The following is a 6256-nucleotide window of genomic DNA, read 5'->3' as shown; positions in this document are numbered from 1 at the left end:
ATACGGAAAACAACATTGGCTTAATTTCAGAGTAATCTTTTTTAAATAAATCATTTTTATAGTTAACTCAAACCACTTTTCCAACTTGTATTTATTCAGAGAAAAAATGTTTAAAAGTTACCTGGACTAAAGACCAGGGCATCAGTTTATATGGTGTGAGTTCTTTTCATTTGCCTTAGATTGCATCTACACTGACAGAAAAAAAGTGGAAAGGTAAGCAATTATCTTAGGATTGTACTAGTAAAAATTATATCAATAATTACTTGGTATAGACAGCCCAGGCTGTCTTTCAGCATGGGAAAATTGGTCATGGGTAGATTTTTCAGGGTGACTTAGTTTGAGACCAAGAAATAGTCAATGCTGTTTTTGTCAAGTATAAAATAGATTCCAGAATGCATTCCTTCATCCTTGAAGGCCCTTCTCATTAGTATTGGACCTAATTATTTAGATAATTTGTTAAAGGATTTACACTTATTTAAAGAAGGCTAATGAGTCACCAGCATTTAATATTCATTCATTCAACAACTATTCATTGAGCACCTACTATCTGCTATGCACTGAAGATATACCAGGAACCCAGATAGATAGGTCCTAGCTTTATGGATCTCACAAATCATAACCACAGCAACATTTGATATCTGTCATTAAGAGTTTGAAACTTCAGTATCTTTTTTTGTGTTTTGAGATGGAGTCTTGCTCTGTTGCCCAGGCTGGAGTGTAGTGGTGCAATCTCGGCTCACTGCAGCCTCTGCCCCCAGGGTTCCAGCAATTCTCCTCCCTCAGCCTCCTGGGTAGCTGGGATTACAGGCACATGCCAAAATGCCCTGCTAATTTTTGTATTTTTAATAGAGATGGGGTTTCACCATGTTGGCCAGGCTGGTCTCAAACTCCTGACCTCAGGTGATCCGCCTGTCTCGGCCTCCCAAAGTGCTGAGATTAAAGGTGTGAGCCACTGTGCCCAGCACCAAACTTTAATATCTTTATTTTTCTTTTTTTATAATTTTTTATTTTTATTTTTTTTTAAGAGACGGGGTCTCACTATGTTGCCCAGCCTGGAGTGCAGTGGCTATTCATAGGCGTGGTCCCACTACTGATCAGCACAGGAGTTTTGACCTGCTCCATCTCTGACCTGGGCCGGTTCACCCCTCCTTAGGCAACCTGGTGGTGCCCCGCTCTCAGAAGTTCACCATATTGATGCCGAACTTAGTACGGTTACCCAATCGGCATAGCGCACTACAGCCTGGGCTCAGCCTCCGCAGTAGCTGGGACTACAGGCAAGCACCACCGCAGCAGGCAAACTTTAGTATCTTAACCTAATATTTATATTTTTCTTATCACTAAACAAAAAACTATTATCAATAAATTTGATAATTGATAAACTCAATTTGACTATGTTATCATATATCCTTTGTTCTCTTTACCAGTGACACTCTACTCTACTAGCAGTAAATTCTTTTTAACGCTGTTAGTTTTTCTTTTCCCTTTCCCACAGATCCAGTAGGAGTCGAGGGAGCACTGGCTTCATGGTTGAGTCATCACTGTGTTAAATTATATAATCAATTCATAAATACTAACAGTGGAAAAACTAAGCAGTGGAGGGAAAATCTATTTATCTTCATCTCCCAGTCTCCCAGTATTTCCCCAGTGGTGTCAGTTGTAAAATGCCAGACTCATAGGGAATAGGAGAGACAGCTAGTCAAGGACCTGACCAAGCATCTGATGATAATAATGTTTTTATTCTATAAGGAGACAATTAAAACTGTATAAATAGACATTTTATTGTTTTCCTCTAAATGTGTTTTACTCTAAAAATGTTTTCGTGCAAAATGTGTTAGCAGTTAGCAATTGTTTGTTATACTAGTGATCCAACATCTGTTAACAATGAGGTTCTGGCTGACCATCTGTATTAGTCCATTCTCATGCTGGTATAAGGAACCGCCTGAGACTGAGTAATTTATAAAGAAAGAAGGTTTAATTGACTCACAGGTCTGTGAGGCTGGGGATGCCTCAGAAAATTTAGAAGTATGGCAAACAGGGAAACAAACACATCCTTCTTCTCATGGTGGCAGGAGAGAGAATGAGAACCAAGTGAAGCAGGGAGCTGCTTATAAAACCATCGGATCAGCCAGTATGGTGGCTCACGCCTGTAATCCCAGCACTTTGGGAGACTGAGGCGGGTGCATCACCAAATCAGGAGTTCGAGACCAGCCTGACCGACATGGTGAAACCCCATCTCTACTAAAAATACAAAAATAGTTGGGCGTGGTGGTGTGTGCCTGTAGTCTCAGCTACTCAGGAGGCTGACGGAGAACTGCTTGAACCTAGGAGGCAGAAGTTGCAGTATGCCATGATTGCACCATTGCATTCCAGCCTGGGTGACAGAGCGAGACTCTGTCTCAAAAAAAGAAAAACCGTCAGATCTTGTGAAAACTTACTCATTATCATGAGAATAGCATGAAGGTAACTGCCCTTATGATTCAATTATCTCCCACTGGGTTCCCTCCATGACATGTGGGGATTATGGAAACTACAATTCAGGTTGAGGTTTGGGTGTGGAAACAGCCAAACGGTATCACCATCCCACACGAGTAACTCTGAAGAAAAGGAAGCCTGAGTAGCAGGGTAGCAGTCACCCCAAAATAACCCTGGGACTACAGCTTTGGGCAGAGCAGCCCCTAGGCAAAAGCTATGAAGCTATGTTTATTCATTAACTCCTCTGTTCTACACCTATCTATAGTGGCTATGATGTTCCAACATGATGAATGAGATTTATCGCCCACCCAAAGAAATTTACACATTTTAGCTTCCTAAAGTCAGCGTCTTGAATTTTTTACACTTACACACCCATAAAGCCAGTATCGTACTGTTCTTTGCTCTCTTGATTTCCTCCTCTTATAAAAAACTTTGCTTAATTAGCTACAAGTTGAGAAGAAGCTCATACTCAGTTCATTCTAAGGTATAAAAGACTATATGGCTGAACACATTATATTCTACTATCTTTCTCAGAGGTGTTTCCATTTTTAGAGAAGGAAATCCTTTCATCTGAAGGAATGAAACTAATGGTAGAACTCCAAGTATTAGTGAAGCAATACCAGAGATTTTTTTCCCCCTGAGTGCTTATAATTTCCCAAGATCCACCATTCGTGGATAAGGGTAGGCTGATTTTGAGTCTTGAATGCTCAGTTGACTTTTACTTTTTAAAAAAATTTTTTTCATTTTTAAGATGGAGTTTTGCTCTTGTTGTCTAGGCTGGAGTGCAATGGCATGATCTCAGCTCACCACAACCTCCGTCTCCTGAGTTCAAGAGATTCTCCTGCCTCAGCCTCTCAAGTAGCTGAGATTACAGGCATGTGCCACCAGGCCCAGCTAATTTTGTATTTTTTAGTAGAGACGGGGTTTCTTCATGTTGGTCAGGCTGGTCTCGAACTCCTGACCTCAGGTGATCCACCTGCCTCGGACTTCCAAAATGCTGGGATTATAGGCGTGAGCCACTGTGCCAGACCTTCAGTTGACTTTTGGATATGAACCCTAGATAGAAACCAAGCTGACTACATTTTTTTTTATGTCCTAGGTTTATTATCCACTTATTTGTTCAGCAAATGATTGCTGAGTGCCTATAAAATGCCAGTCATGCTGTTAAGCTAAAATAAACATTTTTTTTTTCACTTACTCTGTCACCTAGGCTGGAGTACAGTGGTGTGATCTCAGCTCACGGCAACTTCTGCCTCCTGGGTTCAAGCGATATTTGTGTCTCAGCCTTCTGAGTAGCTGGGATTGCAGGTGTAAGCCTCCATGCCTGGCTAATTTTTGTGCTTTTAGTAAAGTCTGGTTTTCACCATATTGGCGAGGCTGGTCTCAACCCAAGTGATCCATCTGCCTTGGCCTCCCAAAGTGCTGGGATTACAAGCAGGAGCCACCAAACCCAGCCAAAAAACTAAACATTTCTGTTGGCATTAATAACACAAAACAAAATGGATAAGTATAAATTTGACATGAACATGTGATATACTTATTTATTGATTTATTAATTTATTCTGAGACAGAGTCTCACTCTCTCTGTTGCCCAGGCTACAGTACAGTTGCATAATCTTGGCTCACTGCAACTTCTGCCTCCTGAATTCAAGTGATTCTCCTGCCTCAGCCTCCTGAGTAGCTGGGATTACAGGTGTGTGCCACCACACTGGGCTAATTTTTTTGTAGTTTTATTAGAGACAGGATTTCACCATGTTAGCCCAGCTGGTTTCAAACTCCTGGCCTCAAGTGATCCCCCTACCTCAGCCTCCCAGAGTGCTGTGATTACAGGCATGAGCCACTGCACCTGGCCTGTGATGTATATATTTAAAGAAAACTATATAACCTGACTGGGGAACATTATAGTCTAAGGACATATTCATATTATAAATAATTTTCCTCAAATATATATATATAAGTTTAACACAATCTCAACATTTGGGATTTGACAAAATGATTCTAAATTTCACCAGTAAGAATAAACAAACACGTGAAAGGAACTAGTAACATTTCAAAATAGAAAGGTCTGAGCAGAGCATGCCTTACCACATATATAGCTACAGTAATTAAAACTATGGGTCCTGGTGCAGGGATGGGCAAACCACAGAAATAAAATATGTGGACAGTTCAATATATACATGACATTAGCATGTCATATGGTTCGAAGTGTCTCCTCCACAATTCAGGTGTCGCCCATGTGACAGTATTAAAAGGTGGGCCCTTTAAGAGGTGATTAGGCCATGAGGGCTCCTCCCTTGTGATTAGGATTAAGTACCCTTATAAAACAGCTTGATGAGGGAGTCAGAACTGTTTTTTGCCCTTCCACCTTCTGCCATGTGAAGACACAGCATTTCTCCCCTCTGGATCAGGCAGTTTTCAAGGAATCATCTCAGAAGCAGATACTGGACTCTCAGTAGACAACAAACCTGCCAGCACCTTGATCTTGAACTTCCCAGCCACCAGGATGGAAAGAGAAAAAATTCTGTTTTTTTATAAATTATCCAGTATTAGGTATTGAGTTATAGCAGCACACATAGACTAAGACAGCATGTGAACAAAAGTGGAGGAGAACGGTGAAAAAACAGACAAAACAAACATGAATCTAAGAATCAAAAAGCAAACCTGGAAAAATACTTTATATATGTGTACTGTAAAAGGGATCAATAATTTTATATATAAGCAGTTATCTAAGAAAGCCATAAAAATTCTAAGAACAGTGGACAAAATATATGAATAGGAAAATACACAAAATAACAAAAATAAGAAAAATAGGCTGGGCGTGGTGGCTCATGCCTATAATCCCAGCACTTTGGGAAGCTGAGGCGGGCAGATCACCTGAGATCGGGAATTCGAGACCAGCCTGACCAAAAAGGAGAAACCTCATCTCTACTAAAAATACAAAATTAGCTGGGCATGGTGGGGCATGCCTGTAATACCAACTACTCTGGAGGCCAAGGCAGGAGAATTGCTTGAACCCAGGTATAAAGAGCTGTTTGTTATGTGTACTTTGATGATTTTCTGAAATAGTATTTTTTTTTTTAGAATAGATAACACAGATATATATAAAGTAAAAATTTGAAGCTTCCTCTACTTACCCACCCTTCCCTTCCATCTCATTGCCTAATGTTGAAAATCTGAGCCTGGGCTTGGGTACCTGTCAAGTACAGAAAAAAAAAAAAGAGAAAAAAAAATCTGAGCCTGGGCAACATGGCAAAACCCTGTCTCTACAAAAATTAGACAGACATTAGCCAGGCATGGTGCCATGCACCTGTAGTCCCACTTACTCAGGAGGCTGAAGTGGGCAGATCACTTGAGCCAGGGAGGTCTAGGCTACAGTGTGTGGTGTTGGCACCACTGCACTCCAGCCTAGAAGACAGACTGAGACCCTGTCTCAAAAAAAAAAAAAAAAAAAAAAAAAAAAAATTGGTTTGTATCTTGTCAGATGATTTTCTTTCCTTCTTTCTTTTCCTTTTTTTAGATGAAGTTTTTCTCTTGTTGCCCAGTCTGGAGTGCAATGGCACGATTTCAACTCATTACAACCTCTGCCTCCCCGTTCGAGCAATTCTCCTGCCTCAACCTCCCACGTAACTGGGATTACAAGCATGTGCCACCATGCCCAGCTAATTTTGTATTTTTAGTAGAGACAGGGTTTCTCCATGTTGGTCAGGCTGGTCTCGAACTCCCAACCTCAGGTGATCTGTCCACTTGGGCCTCCCAAAGTGCTGAGATTACAGGTGTGAGCCAC

Source organism: Sapajus apella, unplaced genomic scaffold, assembly GCF_009761245.1.
Source record: "Sapajus apella isolate SASKATOON/1434 unplaced genomic scaffold, GSC_monkey_1.0 scaffold1, whole genome shotgun sequence".
In the NCBI taxonomy this organism is placed as follows: domain Eukaryota; kingdom Metazoa; phylum Chordata; class Mammalia; order Primates; family Cebidae; genus Sapajus; species Sapajus apella.
Note: the sequence above shows the minus strand (reverse complement) of the source record.